Below are 21,101 nucleotides of genomic sequence, written 5' to 3' on the forward strand. Positions count from 1 at the left end.
AGTTCTTAGCACCCATCTGTAGGCTGAAAACTACAGGTGTCACTCCATTTCTAAAGTTGCAGTACCCTCTTCTGGCCTCTGCAAGCACCAGGTACTCATATGGTGCACACATTAAAAAAAATGTACTTTTCCCCCTTTTACAATTTTAATTTGAAGAGAGTCCTGAAAGTAAATAGTTTGTAACTAAGTGTCAGGTGTTTTTGGTAATTGTTAGAAATTCTCACTTTGATATGGATATAGACCAGAAATGAATCCTGTTATATGATGCAATAATACCAGGCATGGAAAGACTCTTAACTTATTGCTGGATTTTTCTACTTAGGAGGGATTTGGAGAAATACTTAAGAAGCCAGAAATATCAATAAAGAAGTAAAAGGATCTGAATTCCAACAAGGAGGCCCCTAAACAGATAATGCTTACATACTCAGGAGAAAACAGGAAGCTTGGTCTTGCAGGTGAGGGGTCTAGCTCAGTATTTACCACCAATGTTCTGAAGGATGATAGCAGGTCTTTCTGGAGAGTGGATGTTTGTGTGATTCCTTATGTAACTGCCAATCATCCTGATAGAAGCATGAATTCTAAGCACTTATTGAGACAGACACCATGACACAACATAATGTGGGACTAGACATCATTCTCCAGTGCAAATGTGTCTCCTTATGTCAGATTTTAACAGAATAAACAGGAAGCTAGTTTGTGGAATGTTCTAATGATTCAGACACACAGCAGTGTAATAAAAGATGCATTTCTCACAATGCTCATTCAAATTTTCATGAGATAGAACACTATTTGATTATGTGGTAGATAGGCTAGTTTTTTTTTCCTACTTAGAATGATACTACAAAATTTTTTGGAGAAGAAGTAATCTAAGAATTGTCAGCAAAAATACATGAAGGAAACATTATAGAAATAGATTGAGAAACTACTGAAGCAGAATTTTGTGATGCTAATACTTATTTAAATATCACTTAAGCAACATTTGTAAAACATTCAATTTTCTAATCCCAGTTTTATTAGCATTTCATTTTCGGTGAGTAAATCCATGTTGAACTTTTACTATAATTTTCTATTTCAAGTAATTTTTCTATAAAATGAACCCTGAAATGCATAAGCAACCCCACCAGACTTTGTGACTCTGAATGCTATATTAATTTGTAACAAGAGCTCCTGGACTCGTTGCGTGTGTGTTCAGAGATCTGAAGTGCCCCAAAGAAGGTCGACGTCTCTAAGTGTCTCTAAGGTGGTTCCTGGGTGCTGTCTGAAGTGTTTAACTGTTTCCCATTAGCAAGTCTGTACTGGATTGGGCCACTGACAGGGCTCATGATTAAGTGGTTCATCCAATACTCTGTTCTCAGTTCTGACCAAAGATTAATTACACATAAATTATCAAGGAGGAAATAAATCTTGTTAATTCAAGTAAGTCTAAATAAGAATAAATTTTTCTTGTTCTTAGGGAAAATAATGGCAAACAAAGTACAGTGGGAAAAGATGTGAAGACTTCCATGTATTACTAAAAAGAGTCATCCTGATTCCATGGGCTATAGCTGGACTTCAGCTCAGTCTCATCTTGACTATCCACCTGAAGTACATCTAACTGCAACAATACTCAATAGAGAGTGCAATGTGTCCCTTGGCTGCTGTTTACCCTCAGCATGTAATAGTGGCACACTACTTTTGCTTACAGGGAGTGATTTCTTTTTAACTTGGTGAGAACTCAGGTTCTTCCAGTACAGGTATCAACCTTAACTGAGCATACACAATGATCAAATACAGTAAAATAGAGAAGGTAAGCTACCCACTACAGCTTGAGTGACTATAACTCAACTCTTTCTCAAGAGAGAGTCCAGCAAAGGAAGGACAGTGTCATTGTCATGGGTCCAAAGGTGATTGGGAGGGACTTCTCTTCTGAATTCTGGGTTCCGCTGTGCTGTGCCATGCACCCAGAGGACATAGAACAGCAGTAATGCCACCTGTCCTGGGAACACACTGTAAAGACTATAGCCTCCTCTTTACCTCCACATTCACACTCTAACTGAAGTTCCATCCAACCCACTCCTTTTGTCTTCACTGATTAAACTTACTATACTTCTGATAACCATTTTTCCTTTGTTGCTTGCATTGTACTGGTTATTACAGTGCCTGGAACTAGAAAGATAGTGGAACACTTGAAGAATTGATGATCAGGATCACTTCACATAAATGATAGCAAATGAAATTTTATTAGTAATGATATTGTAAAACTGACATAACAAAGAATAATAATGCCTATGTCTGTTAGCTGGCACTCTGAACATATTTTTCTTCACAAACACTTAGCAATGTGACTTTAGTTATTTCTATTTAACTGTTTGGAAAAGTGAGACTCAGAAAAATTAGATAATACATTCAAAATAATGAAGATAAGATAAAAGAGACATTTCTGGTGGGAAGGATTGATATAAGTGTTATAACTATATTTAATATGCCATATTATATATGTACATGAGGCACTGCCACTGAGACACTGATAAACGCCTTCCTCAGGGTATTTCAGACCTCTACACACACAGGTAGGAAGAGAAAAAACTAGAATTCCCTCTTATAAATTAGTATACCGTGTTCACACTTACAAATCCTGGTTTTGTCTGATGTCCTATACAATTCAAGGTGTATAACGTAATTTGAGCTTTGGAAGGACAGAGATTTGTTTTATTATTGTATTTCCAAATCCATGTGGAATTTAGTAGTTTGATGGGCCCATTGCTAGACTCTGATTTGCTTTCTCCCTAAACCCTTCCTGGGTATTTTGCCTGGGGCTTGAGACTGGTGGAAATTGCAGGTTTGATTTAAGGAAACTTCGTTCAGCTGCATTTGAAATCTTTAACATTCAATACAGAGTAGAAAGGCACCAATTAGTAAGGGTGAATTTGTATTTCCTATACAGAATAGACATAAATTAACTATGTGATGGGAAAGAAATATACTCACGAAATAGGTTATATGTTCACATTTAGCAATCTATCCATATATTCAATGATTATATTTTAAAACATTTATTTATTTGTGTGTGTGTGTGTGTGTGTGTGTGTGTGTGTGTGTGTGTGTGTGTGTGCAAATGCCCCTGGAGACTTGAAAGGTTCATTAGATCCCTCAGAGCTAGAGTTACAGGCACTTTGAGCTTCCTGATGTGGGTGCTGAAAATTGGACTCGGGTCCTAGGCAAGAACAGCAAAGCACTTTTAACCCTTGAGTCATTTCTCCAGCCACCAGTTCTTGGGTGTTTGAAAAGTATTTTTATCTTAACATATTTTTTTTTCTTGAAAGCAAAGACTGAGTGAATAGCTTAAAGGCAGGTGGTTCATTTGGGAAATGATCCTAGAAATAGAAGTAAGTTAGGACGGGAACAAATGAAGAGGAAAGAACGAGAGCAAAGACAATGAGGGCCAAGCAAATGGCCACTGCTGAGGGAGATCCTGAGCTGTTATCATCAAACATAGTTAATTGCCATCTACATCACAGAAAGAAGTACTTATCCATCAGCTGATTCCACAAAGATCAGGATTGATTCTACAAGAAATTGAGTGTCTAGCTGTTCTGGGTTATAGGTGCGTGCGTGAGTGTGTGTGTGTGTGTGTGTGTGTGTGTGTGTGTGTGTGTGTGTGTGTGTAAAAGAAGGGAGTCTGAGTGACAAAAGCCTTCAGAAGCTGTCTTGCTGCTACAGTGTCTTGGAGAAGAATTGAGAAAACATCTAGTGTTGAGGAAGGAGTGATAGATACACTGGGATAGCTAAAAATGATACCACTATCAGCTTATGGGAAAGAAGAGAATAGAAAATCTTCAGCAACAAAAGCATGCCCCATAATTTCCAGAAGATGCCTCAAACAATATCGCATTGATTTGGTATACTAATATCATATCTTCCTTATTAAAATAAATCTTGTATATGAAGCTTTTGTAATAATCAACAATGTACTAAATTTAATGCTTTGTCTGAGGACATTACCATTGATTTCTGTTTTATTGGGATAATCCACTTTCCTGGTTATCATCGTTACTATTTCATTGACGTAAAGTTGGCAGGTTTTCACTGCTTTCTTTAAAATTGCTATCTTGTTAGTGAACATTTTTATGGCTGAATATTTTAACTTAAAAGCTCACATTTTAAAGTTTTAAGATGAAACACTTGGTATACATATCATATAGTGTAATCTCTATGCATTGGAACAATGCAGTAATAAGAAAATTGGGGATGCTGTTGAAGATGAACCTTACAACCAGCAGTGAGTGTATTAAACTGTTTTACTTCATAACAGTCTTCTTGAATAACATTCCTTTCACATATAGCCCATTGTTGAAAATGATTGGTGCAGGGCTTTGAATATGGGACCTGAGATCTTTGTCATCTCATTTCAGTAGGAATCCAGAGTTATCATTGCAAGGACTTGTTTACAAGGGGCCCCAGAAGACAGTCTTGAACCTGTAATCACACTGTTAGACTTGGAAAGATCAACAGAAAGTGGAAGCGAAGGGAGAGAGAAAGAGGGAGAATGGTGAATGGAAACTCAGTTTCCCATGTGCCTGATGGACAGGCTAAAGCTTGAGGAAGGGAGACACGAGCTCTTGGGGATAAAGCAAACCAAGCACCTATGAAAGGGTGGTGATGGTGGCACACTAGAGAACTGGTTCTACTTACTACTGTAATCAGACTTTCCTTTGGGCCACCAAACCCCAAATAATCACACAGGGGCTTATTAATTATGAAAGCTCAGCCTTAGCTTAGTCTTGCCCCACTAGCTCTTATAATTTAAATTAGCTTGTATTCTTATTAATCTATGTTCTATCACACGGCGTTACTTCTCTTGCATCTTGCACCTCCTGTTTCCTCTGCATGCGACTGGTGACTCCTGAGCTCCTCGATTCCTCTTTCTCTTCCCTTCTCTCTCCAGAAATCCCACCTATCCCTCCTGCCTAGCTATTGGACATTCAGCTTTTTACTACACCAATCACAGCAAATACATCTTCATACAGTCTACAAATATCCCAAACCATGCTACTCCTACAGAGGATTCAAGTTTGAGTTCCAGAAGCCACAGGCACACAAAGGCTGTAACTCCAGCTCCAGGGTCATCCAATGCTTCTGGCCTTCAGGAGAAACTCTGCTCATGTACACATTACCATCCCCTCACCCCTGTACACATAGTTAAAAATAAAATAAAAAATGTAAAAATCCAATAAACAAAGAATGAAATTTGAAGTAAAATCAACACAATACATCAACTTGTGGCCACAGTGGCAAATGTTAAAAATGTTAGACATAAGGAAGTATTGTATCTGAAAGAAAGAAAGATTCTTTTGATGGCTCTTACTGATTTCTGTCTGACGAGCTCTAGAATCATCCTGGATTCAAGCTTCCTGGTGTGCTGGAGAAGGATTAGGTGAAGTGAGATGAGAAGACTCTTTAATTGAGGTGATTCTATGGGAGAGAGAGGGTAGCATGCTCAAGTTCATTGTTTTCTGTGACCAGGTGCCTCAGCTCCAGCTGCCAGGACTTCCCCGACATGATGAACTGTACCAACAAACTGAGCCAAAAAGCTCCTTCCTTCCTCTATGTTGTTTCTGTTGGGATATTTCATCACCGCAATGGAAAAAGTAACTAAGCCCTTCACAAAAACAGCTATTAGACAATGTGCACGTTCTAGATAAGGAAGAAAGCATTTGATTTGGGAAGGGAGCACTCATAATTTCCAAGCACTGATGGAAATGAATTCTTAGCCTATAATTTTATATCCAGTTAAACTATATCAGTAGAGGTAGTGGAAGTGAAGACTTTCTTATGCTTACAAACATCAAAACCTCAATATCTTAGGAAGATAAATTAAATTGATAAGAAGATAAATCTCACCAAAAGGAAGGATAAGGGTAATGTGATGAGCAGAGAGACTGATAAAGCTCAACTATGACTTTGAAAATGTTAACAACTTATGCTGATTTTTTTATATTAGTGACAATTTTAAAGCTTTAGCAAAAATGGATTAGAAGTACAAAATATATTAATATCTTTATACTATTTGAGAAGAGAGTAGAAATATGGAAGAAATATATGCTCCATAAGAAATGATAAAAGTAAAAAAGTGCCTATTAAAATTGCAGGTAGAATTTCGGAGGGATTTGTGGGCAAATGAGAGGAGTTGTAAGGGGGAATGGAGGGCTGTAAATACAATACTTATCCATGAAATTCCAAAAAATAAAAAAGTAAATTTAAAAAATGAAGGATAGTTTCAAGGAAGAAGAAATTTTAACTAACTAAATAGCACATATCCACCATGAATTTTATCTACCAGTCTTTATTTTGTGACCACAGTTATGTAACTAGTCACTTCATTGTCCAGATTGAGATTATTTGAGAAGGAAGGTGGCACAGTGCTTAACAAAGCTAGGAAATAGGTACATATGTAATAATGGGAACAATGAGGAATAGAATCATTTCTCTTCCACAGACTTCTAAACTGTTTGGGTCTTCATATAACTTTTTTTCTCTTCTTTTCTCTACTCTTTAATATATCTATAACCCTGTTGTACTTCATATATAGCTCTTTTGAATTTCCAAACTTTTGTTAATTTTTTAAAACTTCAAATATAATTACATCTCTTTACCCTTTCTGGTCTTCTCTCCAAACCCTCCATGTTCCCCCTCTCTCCCTCTCAAATTATTGGCCTCTTTTTACTATAATTGTTGTAAGTGTGTGTGTGTGTGTGTGTGTGTGTGTGTGTGTGTGTGTGTGTGTGTGTGAAAATGCATAAATACAACCTTTTGAATCTGATGCGATTTGTGTAGATATGATTTCAGGGCTGACCACATTGTTTGGATTAGGGGTCTCTTCTCTGGGAGAGGCTAATTCTCCCTCTTTTAATAGTCATTAGTTGCTTGTAGTTCTTTGTCTATGGTTGGGAACCCATGAGATTGCCCCTATCTGTGTTAGCATGTCAGTTGATATTATCATTGTTCAGGTCTTGTTTAGGCAGCCTATTGTTGAGGTATTATGGATGAATCTTCTCTATCATTTCCAGGAAACACAACCTCACAGCAGACTTCCTATTCCTCTGTTTCTTTCAATCATTCTGCCTTCTTCTTCTGAGATGTTTCCTGCCCCTTAGGTATAATAGTTATATTGTGGATATGCCCATTGGGTATGGGATTCACACAATCTGATGGTCTATGCATTATGACCTGTTGTGGTTTCCTGTGATCATCTCAGTTATCTGTAAAGTATGGTTTCTTTGACAAGGAGTAAGTCATATTTATCTCTGGGTAAAATGATACGTTTTAGAATGTAGCTAGAAATATACTGGTCTAGTAAACAGAGAGTAGTAGGTTCTCCTCTAAGACCCACAACCTCACTAGCCCCAGGTAGTTGAATAGATGTCTAGCACCAGGAATTATTTCTCCCACACTGAGTGGTCCTTTAGTCCAAGTAGACAGATTTTGGTTACTGCCATAATATGAGTGCCAGTATTGTATCTTTAAGAATATCTTGTCATGTTGGTCATTGTTATAATTCATTGACATCAACGCTGGATAGAATTATTAATTGATTCTTTCTTTTGGTTGCTTATAAAATACTTTTTAATACTATGAAACATAGACCACATGGGGTCAAGGGGTCTTATATAGGTCTACTTTCTTCTTAGAAGCTGACACATTAGGGTTAAAAATGTATTCAGTCACCAGGGTTTCCTGTTAAGGATAAATAAAAATATTGACTTAAAGATCTATAACCATCTTCTAATATAATATTGTGACTTATTTCTTTTGTTCTTAAGCATATTCAGTGTATAGGATATGAAACTGACTTAGAATGAAATCTTGCTGTAATCTCTAGTATACATATAGAATTTGGGATTATTTCATATCTGATGATGGCCCCTCAGTGTGAAACATCAGGAAGGTTCTGACTGCTTTGGTTAACATTAGAGTCTGTGATTTCCTTCTCACTGCTTAAATGTTTTCTCTACCAATTTCAATTCGAATCATGTCACAATGCTAACATTTATTTCTCTAGGTAAGGATTCTCATATGAGGTTTTCATATACTGCCTTTCACCACTACATAAACTAGGTTAGCATTTGATCTTCTCTTGTTTTTCTTCAATTTCTCAAGTTCCTGTGGTTTAGAAAGAAAGGAAACATTTCTCTGCATGAACGGAATAAAAAATATCACTTTTAGCTTCCATTATTCTATTCTCCAGAAGAAAGCTGGGCAAATCTCCCAAAGACTCTAGGACCTGCTGAGCCTAATCGAGTGTGTAACTGTGGTGGGTAATGACTATTTTCTCAGTCCAGTTAAAGGTGTTATTAGTTCATATCTCTACAGAAAAGTTAGCAAAGGAAGAATGAATCTTTCTGACTTTTGCTTTCTTTTACAAATCTGTTTTATTTTAAGCTCCAATAAGTAGATGCTACCTGGGTAATGAAGCAAAACCTACCAGGAAGAAGTGAGAAGCCAATAAGTGCAGTTGGCATGTGATTATGGAGGCAACAATATAAGGTGATTATGACTCAAGACAATCTCTGTGGCTTCTGGATGCCTTACATGCCATATGGTGTGTATTCTTTTTCTTGCTTTTGACAGTCATATTGGTAAAATTGCTTACCAATGAAAACTCTTATTTTTGTGATTATTTTTCCTTTGCCTATAATGAAAGTATATCATCAGCACTCAGCTTCTCAGTTTTGAGAATTTGCAATGAAATGGTGATATAACATATTTAATTAAAATTTTTATCACTTTAGGTCTTTCTTCCTTTTGGTTTATTATTGGGAGCTCTCTGTCAATGAGACTGTTTAGCTTATGATAGGGATACCTAAATGCTAACATTTGAGAGTTACCCCAGTTTTCAGAAACTGTATCTGGAGCATTTTTATAAATCTAAGGTCTGTGTCAGAAAGTCCAAGGCATACAGCCTTGTCACTCGATCATTTATGTTGTAAACCCAGCCCTCCAGAGAAACCATAAGGAAATTCACACCCTGCATTTCCCAGGAGGACAGAGGAAGATAGATTGACCTGGTAGGTTCCCCACTAACAGAAAAGTGTTGGGAAAATGCACACTGATATTCAAATTGCATCAAAAACATGCATTTAAGAGAACAGAGAAAAGAGCTACTATGCTTGTAGAAATCTATGCCTTTATGATTAACTTTGTTTCCCATGACAACCTCCATCTTCTATAAAGTCAATACATTTATAGCATGATGACAAATCCTTGGTGTGGACCAATGTTGGCAGAAAAGGAAACTAAAGTATAGGCAGGGAGTGCATCAGAACGGACTGAGCATTTGAGGAAGGATGCAGGAAAGCATCTTCCACAGGTTACCATAACTTAGAAGGATCTGTTAAGCTCAACAAAAATGTCTGTACCATAGTGTAAGTACTCATGAGCATCTTAAGATGGCTTGTTTTTCTAGAACTGAGCAGGAAGTAGGAAGTTATCAATGTGTCTGCTCCATGCCAGATGCTGAAGAATAGAGATTGACTGAGGGTGGTCCAGAGAATTGAACTCTAAAGTCAGAAGAAAGGAGTAGAAACCATTCCACAGTTAGAAGAGAGTCACCATTTAAGACTCAATATTTCAGAAAAAGAATTAAATTTGTAATTTACGTGAACTTTCTTTCTTATGCCTGGGATTACTTGTAAATGTAAAGCTGAAGTTGGTATGTGACTGGCTCTGTAACCCATGATTTCTAAGATAACATCATCTGAGGAGAGGTTTTTGGGTTGTGATGAAATTTGCCAAGATGAAGAGCAAGAAGAACTGTGCTAGATAGCAGCACCTCAGATGATAACTGCTGAACATTGAATGTATTTCCTGAAGGTTCATGTGCAGAAGCTTCATCTCCCAACTAGAGATGTTGAGATGGTAGAATATTTTTTCCTTTAAGAAATGTATTTATTTGCTTTGTGAGATTGTAATGTAATTAAATCATTTCACTCTTCCCTTTCCTTGCTCCCAAACCTCCCATATAGACCCCTTGCTTAAATTTAAATTCATGGCTTCTTTTTTCACTCATAGTTACTACAAGCATATGCATATGTATATTCATACATATTCCTAAATATAGCCTGCTCAGGCTGTATAATGTTACTTGCATGTATGTTTTCAGGGCTGACCATTTGGTATACATGCAAAATTGATGGGGAAAGACTACAGGTCTTGACCTCTACACATAGGACTACAGACAACTAAAGAATACAGAGTGCAGGAGAAGTAGTCTTACCTGGGGAAGTGACAATAGAACATATAGGGAGTGGGGCCTAGTGAGATCTCTTATCTCCTGCAACTCTATTGCACACGCTTTCCTTCAAAGTAGAGCGTCATTTTAGACAATAGTGGGAAATGTATAGGTCATCCTCCCCTCCCAGCCCCCAGAGGCTGGAGACTTTCCTGGTGAGTTGGCTGAAAAGGTGGGAAGCTCTAGGCTTTCATTCCAGAACATCTCCATTTTGATTTTATAATGTGGGGATTTATCAAGGCAACTCCACATATTTTAAAGGAGGTTTATTTTGGGGTAACTTACAGCCAGTAAAGGGGTTGGTTATAGGATCCAGGAGAGCTGAGGTGCAGTCCAGTGGGGTTCTCTGGAGAACTCTAACTCAGTCTGCCATCCAGCATTCAGGATCATGAGGAACCAAAAGGGCATCCAGGATCACAAGAAACCAAGAGTGCCGGTATGTCTGGATCTTGGGTCTTAAGGGCTACTGTCCTGGCCATGCCCCAGGGTCAGGTCCTAGGTAGGTGTGGCAGTTAGCAACTGCCTCACTGGGGCAGTACTTCAAGGTCACAGCTGGAACAGCTACTCACTACAATTTTAGTATTCAACATACTATTTGGTTTAAATGAAAACTTTCATGTTTTTTTAAAAAATATTTGGAAATAATTGCTCTTCTGAAATATTAAACTGAACCTCTATTATTTCCAGTTGCTGCCCCAACTTGTCTTTTCTATTTTCATTTATTTATTTATTATTTGCTTATTTATATATTTTTGATACAGGATCTCTCTGTGTAGCCTTGGCTGCCCTGGAACTCTTTATATAGATTAGGCTGGACTCAAACTCACAGAGATTCACCAGCCCTGGCCTTGTTGCTAGGATTAGAGGTATGTGTCACTATTACTGGTTCTTGTTTTCATAAATTTAAATTGATTTTTATGGTGAACATTCAAGGAAGTATGTTTCATTCCAACTTTTTAAAACATGTATGCCATTATACTTTTTGTTTCATTTGCTCCCCTCCCACTGTCCCTTCTCTGTCTGGTTCCTGTCCCCTTGACAAATTCCTCCAATTCTGATTTCTTTTCAAGTGTATTCCATTCTCCCTTCTTTAGGCCTCCCTCAAGGTCTCTTCCTCTCTTCTTGTAATTCCTTCATGATCTATGTACACACACACACAAACACACACACACACACACACACACACACACACACACACACACACACACACACACGGAGGCATGCACAGACACACAATTTTAAGTGTACAAGCTCATATTCCCCAATACAGTTCTCAGTATTGGATCCTTATCTGTGAGAAGTCTGTGAAGGAAAGGTAGATGTACTGTGTAGTATGAGGAGCAGTATAGGAAATGGTCTAATGCCATTTGTCCCCTATTAACCTTTCCAGACTTATATTTCGCATTGTTCACTAAAATACATATTAGTCATTGAGAGATGTAAAGATTATTTCTCTTCTGCCTACATGTCCTTCCATCTGTCATCACGTGCTGTGCCCTGGTTTTGGAATGCTCAGCCTGTCCTCTCCATTGCCAACATACACTCATTCTTCATGGCCCAGCTTAAATTCCATGCCCACCAAAAACCTGCAAATCCCACACAGCTGAATGTCATCTCTCACTTTCAGATCATATTTTTTTCTGCCTGTCTTGTTTTTCCGAGTATTCTCTGCATGGTGTTTTGTACTTGGTTGTTTATGTGCAAGGCAATTCTGTGACCTCTGAAGGTAAAATCTGATTTTGAATTTTGAATCCCCATCCAGTTGTCATAGCCACCTTCTCTGTGTTTAAAATAAATACGCAAGCATGTTCAAATATATTTACTTACCGCTGAAAATGTTGGGCTGCCTACACCAATTGTGAACCTTCATACGGACACACTTTGCTCTCCTGGGAACTTTTAGAGCAATGGATTTAATTCCCTGTGGCTGTGGGAACAACCATCCATGCTGAGGCACCATTATTTAGAAGCAATAAAGTCCCTCTCGTATCAGCTGCATTTACAGCATGGTCAGTAGGATCCATCCTTCTTCACTAGTATTTCAGTGGTTTCAGGGAAGACATGGACATTATTAATATGCCTTTCTAAGGGTCACAACAGCTTTCTTATGTAAGCAATGATTTGCACTGCCTTCCAAGAATGCAGCTTCATTTTTTTTTGGCAAGATTTATATCGGATGCTCTCTACTAAATTATCTGTGGCAAGCATTGACTTTTTTCTCACTCTGTAAGGGTCTAAAAAATTTGTAACATAACTCTTATTTTCCACTTCAAGAAAGAAATCGATGGTCCTGTTGGTGTTTCTGTCTGTTTCTATAAGACAGACACTGTCATTTTGAAACCTGACTAACAAATGAAAAGGATCACAAGGTCCATGAATGACAGTAATAGGATCAGGTGTTATCTGTGGAGCGTTGATGCAACCAGCTCATAGAAATAATGATAAAAATCTAAATCATTAGGGAAGGGGAAAATTAACTCAAATCACCAGACTAACGGCTCTGTTGCTTGTGTGTTTAATATAAGAAAGAACATTGAAGAGTTGCAGTTCTGATGACTGCTTTGATAATAAGGGAAGTGATTTAAGTGAGAAGAATTCATTATTTATGTTGGTGTTTTACATCTGCTCTGCCTATAAATCAGTTATCAGATGTTGACTTATGTGTACTACATATGATGCACTGGTAACTCTACATGGTAGACTTTCACATGAGCAGCACACTAGTAGATTGAGCTCTTTAAAGTCAGACTGGATGTAAATGGATTCAGTAAACACTTCTGTGACTGCCATGCATTAAAGATACTTTTTAAAAAGAGTAAATGTGTTATACACATTCAGATAAAAAACCTAAATGTGTTTTAAAGCATTTGTTTAAGTAGTGAGAGATCTAGGTAGATGTGGATCAGAATAAAAAGTGTTTTAAGAACATATATATCATATATATATATATATCAAGATTGTATACATATATATGTGATTATTTAAATGGATTTTTAAATGACAGAAAAACTAATGTTTCATAAAGTGAAAGACAACTGAATCTCTACAGAGTTTTATGTCTAGAGACAAGAATAATTTCTCTCTCTCTCTCTCTCTCTCTCTCTCTCTCTCTCTCTCTCTGTGTGTGTGTGTGTGTGTGTGTGTGTGTGTGTGTGTGTGTGTGTGTGTGTGTGTGTGTGTAATGTGGAAGCCAGAAGTTGATGTCAGGTGTCTTCTTCAACAGCTTTTCACCTTATTTTTTAATACAGGGTCTCTTACTGCATCTGGAACTCACCAGTTCAGTAAGATTGCCGGGCCAGGAAGCTTCAAGGATTCCTGTGTAGCTGCCTTCCAGCACTGGGATTACAGGTGTGTACTGTCATGCCCACCTTCTTTCCCGTGGGCCTTGGGCGATGAACTCCGTGTACTTGTTGGGCAGGCATTTCATCAACTGTACTCTCTCCCAGCCCAAGAATGAGCTTGCATCACTGTCTGTTCCCAGTGGTTTGCAGTTTCAAGATGTCTATCAAGAGACAAGGACAATTCGGGCTGTCTCTCGACCATTGCCAGCTGTCTATTGTGGGGGTATCTTTGTGGATTTCTGTGGGCCTCTCTAGCACTTTGCTTCTTCCTATTCTCATGTGCTCTTCATTTACCTTGGTCTCCTATTCCTTGTTTTCCCTCTCTGTTCTTGATCCAGCTGGGATCTACCGCTCCCGCAAGCTCTCTTTCCCTTGACCCTCTGACCTACTCTGGTGATGGGATGGCCAAACACCCTAATTGTCGTGCTAGAAACCCCATCCAACCACTGAGGGAACTGGATGCAGAGAGCCATGGCTAGGCCCCAGGTGGAGCTCTGGGAGTCTAATTAGCGAGAAAGAGGAGGGTTTATATGAGCGAGAATTGTTGAAACCAAGGTTGGACAAAGCACGAGGACAAATAGCCAAACGAATGGAAACACATGAACTATGAACCAATGGCTGAGGGCCCCCGACTGGATCAGGCCCTCTGAATGAGTGAGACAGTTGATTGGCTTGATCTGTTTGGGAGGCACCCAGGCAACAGGACCGGATCCTGTGCTCATTGCATGAGTTGGCTGTTTGAAACCTGGGGCTTATGCAGGGTCGCTTAGCTCGGCCTGGGAGGAGGGGACTGGACCTGCCTGGACTGAGTCTATCAGGTTGATCTCAGTCCGAGGGGGAGGCTTTGCCCTGGAGGAGGTGGGAATGGGGGGTGGGCTGGGGAGAAGGCGAGAGGGGTGGGAGGGGGGAGAAAAAAGGAATCCGTGGTTGATATGTAGAACCGAATTGTACTGTAAAATAAAATTAAAAAAAGAAAAAAAGAAAAAAAAAGAGACAAGGAAAGGTCAGAGCAGATAATCTGAATTTTCATCCTCTGGAGTAGACAGTGTATAGCTCTCCACAAAATATAATTTGCTTTTTTCCCTATGAAATGAATTAAATAGGATGTAGCTTGTTTAGCTTCATGAGAGGCAGAGGTCCTGTGGGTCACCTGTGTGAATAGCTGGGTAGCAGACTTCTTTCTCATGTGGTGACCGTCATACTGAGACATCTTTAAAATACAGAATGGACTTTACTTTCTTGTGAGATAATTATTTGCAAGATAACATTTGAGAATGTTATATCTTCACATACATTGCTATAGTCTAATAGCCACTTAGTGAAATAATGAGGAAAAGAGTAGTTATTTGTTTGTAATGACTATGAGGAAAGTTCATAGAACCCTTGGGTAAACTAAAGAGGAGGAGAGATTTCTGAAACTCAGATCTGTGATTTCTGGTTATAAAACTTTGCAAATATCCAAGGTTGTATCCGTAATAAATTATAAATAAGCTTTTTATATTTATTAATATTTCAGACTTTGGCTGGCATTTTAGTTGATAAATGTCATACATTTTATAATGTGTACAGATACACAAAGTATAAATTTCTAGATTTTTTTGTTTGTTTGTTTTCAAGACAGGCTTTCTCTGTGTAGCCCTGGCTGTTCTGGAACTCACTCTGTAGACCAGGCTGGCCTTGAGCTTCACCTACCTCTGCCTCCCAAGTTCTGGGATTAAAGGCAACTAAAGGATTACACCCATCCAGAAATTTTTCTTTCATACCTTTCAAAACTCATTAGAAAATGTTTGAATGCTGTCCATGTCACCATATTGCAAAACCCAACAGGCATGAAATACCTTCTAACACCGAGCAATTAATATAACCTTTTAGCTAGAAAATGTTTAAGATATTCTATCCAGCCTCTCTAATACTTAATATTAGGTCTAACTGCTTTCTTTTCATAATCATCATTATTACCAACAATATTTGTTCTTGGTACTGTGTTAATTTGAAGATAAATTAATTTTCATATTTAGTCACAATAAATATAAAGGAGTCACATCTTATACCCATCTTAGACAACTTTTATGAAGCTAATTAACTCTGAGGAATGTAGAGGAAATATAGATAGTTTGGAATCTAGAAACGTTGGCTCCATCATTTCCATTTGCATTGCAAACCATAGTTCATTAAACTGTGTCTAGTGATTCATTTTTATGGTGCGGTTGATTATCACTGAGAAGAGTCACAAACATCTATGAAATGCTGGCACAGTGGGAGACATCTCTTAAACTCAAATATCTATGACAGAGTGCCAGGAGACTGGTGTGCTGATGCTTAAATTACATGGACACCTGGAAGTAACCCAAAGGAGAGTTTGAACTGCATTTATACTCAGGGTAGCTTTGATGGTACAGCTTGGTAATTTTTTTTTTTTTTTTTAGACATGACAAACTCATGGTCAAGCAGAGCTGTTTCTTTGAAAATTTCATAAGGAAGTTCAGAATCCTCAGATGGTCCTTTCTATTCTGCCTTGCTTTATATATGGGACACTGTTTGGAAGGCAGAGGGCCTTCTTTAAAAATTTATATTTGTTGCGAGGAGAGATGGCTCAGCAGGTAAAAGTATTTTCTGCTTTTACAGAGCACCTGGGTTGGTTCCTAGCACATGGTTCTCATGCAGTGGCTCACAACTGTCCATAACTCTGGTTCCATGGGCTCTAATATGCTTTTATTGGCCTCTACTTACAGAAGGGAGCTTGTGGTGCACATGCATAATTGCAGTTAGATACTCATATATATAATCTTTAAAATTGTCTTTCTGAGTCTTATTGATTTCCCTCAACATGACCGGCTCCAGTTCCATCTATTTTTTCTACAAATGAATTCATTTCATTCCTGTTTGCAGCTGCCTTATACTGAACTGTGTATTTATGTCATATTTCTTCTTTCCATCACCTGCTGATGATCACCTAGGCTGATTCTATGAAGTGGCTGTTGTTAAAGTACCACAGCAAACATAAATACGCTGCTATCTTCATTGGGTTGGATTTCTGTGGTTAGGATTCCAGAAATGGGATAACAGGATCAAGTGTAGTTACAGTTTTTGTTCTTATTGAGCACCTCCATAGTAGTTTCCACAGTGTCTGGATTAATTTACAAATATTGAATGCTTTCTCTTATATGCAAAATCTGGATTTTAATATACATATATTAAAACTCATAATTACACCTATTATTTTGTACAGTTAATGCATACTGTTTTAGTTAGGGTTTCTGTTGCTGTGGAGAGACATTATGACCACAGCAATTCTTATAAGGAAAACATCTAATTGAGGTGGCTTGCTCACAGTTCCAGAGGTTCAGTCTGTCATCATGTTGGGGAGCATGGCAGCATGCAGGCAGACAAGGGGCTGGCTACACCTTGATCAGAAGGCAACAGAAAATAGACTGTGATGCTGGGTGGTATCTTGAGTATAGGAAACCTCAAAGCCCTCCCCCACAGTGACACAAGACCACACCTACTCCAACAAAGCCACACTCCCTAGGAGCTTATGGGGGCCAATTACATTCAAACTACCACACATGCTAATAAGAGAAAGATGCAATATGTTTTGATATTTCATGTATTTCTAATTTTAGACTGTTGAAATGAGCACTCAGTAGAATTCAGTTCTTATCCCCATTTATTTCCTAACTTGATCAGAGATTTTTCACTTAACCATTATGCCTCAGTTTCCCTATCTAATGGATTCTTTGACTTGTTCTTAGATAATGTTCTTTGACTTACTGTGGGAAAACCTGTTAGTTATCCTTGGATTAGCCTTACTGACCTCTGGGGAGATTTGTCTTCACTCAAGATACATCAATAACAATATGTCAACCTTTAGATTAGATCTTCAGTTCTTTAATTGCCATGCACATGACACTCTGCCACTTTATTGATTTGAAAACAGATTTCTACATATAAGCCTAGTACATGCTTCTCTTTACACAGAATCTCCCAGTTTACGGCATAGATAGCTTATGACATCTATCACAGTTGACTTGCATCAATTGCTTCAAATCAATATCAACAGCACATGTATCATCTGGATGTGTGTATTGTGCAGAATAAAACATTTCATTAATTCAGATTGCTGTTGAGGACACTGAGAGTTTGACTTGGGAGACATGGACTTAAGCATCAGCACCACTGTTTATGTCTTGTGTTTTGAAAGCAACTTTTTGGTTTCTGGAAAATTTGTGTTTTTTTGTGCAAGCAAAATTATTTTAACAATGTCCACTTCTTATATTTAATAGGAACAACACTCAGACCAAAATATGTTCTATTAAATCATTGTACAATTGTGAGAAAGTTTATTTCTCAGGGGAAAGTCCATTAATCTAGTCAATCAAGATGACATATGAATAATTTCTTAGTGTCTGGAACTGCCATGGTTCCCAGGGATTTATGTACAAAATCTTATCCTGAAGGGACAGCCTGGCAATGCTGATCTTGTACTCATGTGCCCTGTGAGGATGAATGGCATCAGCTGTGATCTTGACTCTTGCTAACTCAGGACTCTAGCTGTTTCTTCCTCAGATACTTCCTTTCTTCCCCATTGCTGCATTTTTAAGTGAGTTCTGTCTTCAACATGAGGATTCTCCTCCTGTTGTTCTCACCTTTGGGAAGTTGCACAATCAAACAACTGGATTTAAAAACTTGCTCTGTTAACAAGTATGCAGACTACACTAGAGATGTGCACTTCATTGCATTTCTATTGCAGAGCTTACCAGTTGATAATTTGTTTGAGGGAAAATTGTTTTTCTTTTTCTTGGTAAACATTCTCCACAGTGTGCAAACATTTGGAATGTAACATCATAGTATTATTTATTATTGTGCTCTTTATTTAGCTGTTGTAATTCATTTAATGTTTATCTCTGATGGATGTCTTGTTTTCCTTACATGTAATAGATATTTTCTCTAATATAATCAATCTTTTAAAAGCGAATTCCTCTTTTGATTTATTTTCTTGGAATTATGACGCTCTATCTCAGCAGTATTGTTGTGTCTGATCTTAATTGTTTGTGGTCCATCTATTTTGTTTCAGTCACAGATGGAAGAAACTTTGGAAAGTCATTCAATCATTTTCTCTGCCTTTGGGCAAGAAAGAGCCAAACAGAACTGTTTCATGAGATCTCTGCAGAGAAATCTGAAAAAAGAATTTCATGCTCTTGGGCAATGACTGCTTTAAGATAAAATTTTTAAGTATAATTTGATTTTCCATCTTTTTTGGGGAAAGTTAATATATTTTTTCTTTAGCAAAATTAAAAATCCTCATTTGATTTTATTGATTGCAACAGCTAAGTTTTAACTTTCACCAAGTTGTATGCTAATGTTTTTAGTGTCATTTGATTTCTGTATGTTTGCTTTTATCGTGCAGTGTCCTGAAAACCCATCAGTCCAGTTCTTAAAGATATCTGTTAGTTTTGTCTGTTGGAAATAAAGAACCAAATAATAGTTTTTTTACTTGCTGGTGAACAATGTGGATATTTCCCCATATTTATCTTCCTTGTCTCTCCCAAATATTTTCACTTGGCGTTGTTAATTTGATATGCAATTACGAACCAAAGTAATTATCACATTCGAGTGGTGTTTGATGACAGTTGCATGGATCCAGCATACTCCATATTACTTTCACCCCATTGGTCGGTCTTCCTCTGTCTACCTGCTAAATTTATTCTTACTAATTAGTAGATGTCTTAATAACCAAAATTATGGAATTTTCTTTTTTTATTTTACAATTTAATTTAATTTTACATATCAGTCACGGATTCCCTTGTTCTCCCCCCCCTCCCAGCCCCCCTCCACCTTCCCCCCAGCCCACCCCACATTCCCATCTCCTCCAGGGCAAAGACTCCCCTGGGGATTGAGTTCAACCTGGTAGATTCAGTCCAGGAATTTTCTTTCTTTTTTTTTTTTTTTGGTTTTTCGAGACAGGGTTTCTCTGTGTAGCTTTGCGCCTTTCCTGGAACTCACTTGGTAGTCCAGGCTGGCCTCGAACTCACAGAGATCCGCCTGGCTCTGCCTCCCGAGTGCTGGGATTAAAGGCGTGCGCCACCACTGCCCGGCTCAGGAATTTTCTTAAGCTGTAGCCTTTAATTTAATATTCTCCCTTCCTGAAGACAGAAAAGCTCTAGATGACTTAGCAGATTTTTCTCTCCTCTTAATTTAGCACTTTGCCCCCACCTAAAGTGATACTTATCTCAGTGTTCTGCTTAATGCACCCTGAACTGTTCTGCCTGCAAATTGCCAGGGTTCTTTCTGAAACTCTGCTTCTCTGGGATGCCCATTCTTTTCACCTTGGTCTCTTGAGTGCTGAACTCCTTAATGTCTGCTCAACCAGGGAGGATGTAGAGCTGTTTAGTACCCAGGCTCCTGTGATTTAGGCTGTGATATACTCTCTACTCATCTTAAATGGTATTGCCGTATGGTTTACCTACCTGGTTTCCTGTGCTCAGGGACTGAGGTCCTGGTGAACTTTTTATCCAATGTCTGAAGATATATACAATTTATCTGTTTATTTACCTTTCTAAAAGTGGGAGAATAAATTTAGTTCTTATTACTTTATCACATTCAGAAGCAAATATATCTCGGTTATGAATGTCAATAACAGTAACTGTACTATAGCAAGTACTGGGACTAAGTACTTCAAACATAAAGTAGGTATGTTCATCTTTTTATGTTCTCCTGAAAGGATGCAACCCCAGGCTTCTTCTTCTGTGCACTACTGTGGTTTTCTTTATTGGCTATGTCCTTCTAGTCTTGTTCTCCTGGCTCTTAGTTCTTAGTACAAATCCACTCATCTTCTCTGAATGTCTTAAAAGAACCCCCAAAACAAACAAGCCCCCAAAAGATATAGTAAACCTAAGAAGTCTTCTTTTAGACTAAAACTGATTTTGCTTCATTTAATAACATCAAAGATACTGTACTGATTAGCTTTTTTTTTTTTGTCAATGTGATACAAGCTGGAGTTATATGAGGAGAGGGAATGTCAATTGAAAAAAAATGCCTCCACCAGACTGCCTGTAGATAAATCTGTGGGGACATTTTCTTGATTAATGATTGGTGTAGGAAAGCCCAGTCCACTCTGGGACTTGTATAAGTTGTATAAGAAAGCAGGCTGAGCATGCCTTGGAGAGAAAGCCAGTAAGTAGTGTCCCTCCATGGCCTCTGCTTAAGTTCCTACCTCCAGACTGCTGCCTTGCTTTAGTTCCTTCCTTGGCTTCCCTCAATGTCCGACTGTGATAGGGATATATAAGCCAAATAAACCCTTTTCTCCCCAAGTTGCTTTTGATCATGGTATTTATCACTGCCGTAGTGAGAAAACTGAGGCAGATACCTAAAGGCATCTGCAAACCTTCACCCTTGGCACACAATTAATAACCGACTTAGTTATTCAGTCAACAGATGTTCATTGAACTTCTACTGTATTTATGAATTAAGTATTCCTTAGGCTATCTCTAGAG

At 38.1% G+C, this 21,101-nt stretch overlaps 1 long non-coding RNA gene across 1 annotated transcript in view; it reads left to right on the forward strand.

Annotated features, from left to right (window-relative positions):
• The window catches only part of LOC128094149 (uncharacterized), a 177,146-nt gene that overhangs the window by 100,619 nt on the left and 55,426 nt on the right, over positions 1 to 21,101 (forward strand). The window contains exons 6-7 of the long non-coding RNA XR_008212842.1: positions 11,029 to 11,133; positions 13,516 to 13,615. This is a non-coding gene — a long non-coding RNA (uncharacterized LOC128094149). The remainder of the gene's footprint in view (positions 1 to 11,028; positions 11,134 to 13,515; positions 13,616 to 21,101) is intronic.

This window comes from Peromyscus californicus, unplaced genomic scaffold (genome assembly GCF_007827085.1).
Source record: "Peromyscus californicus insignis strain IS unplaced genomic scaffold, ASM782708v3 Scaffold_4__1_contigs__length_199733344, whole genome shotgun sequence".
Taxonomy (NCBI): Eukaryota; Metazoa; Chordata; class Mammalia; order Rodentia; family Cricetidae; genus Peromyscus; species Peromyscus californicus.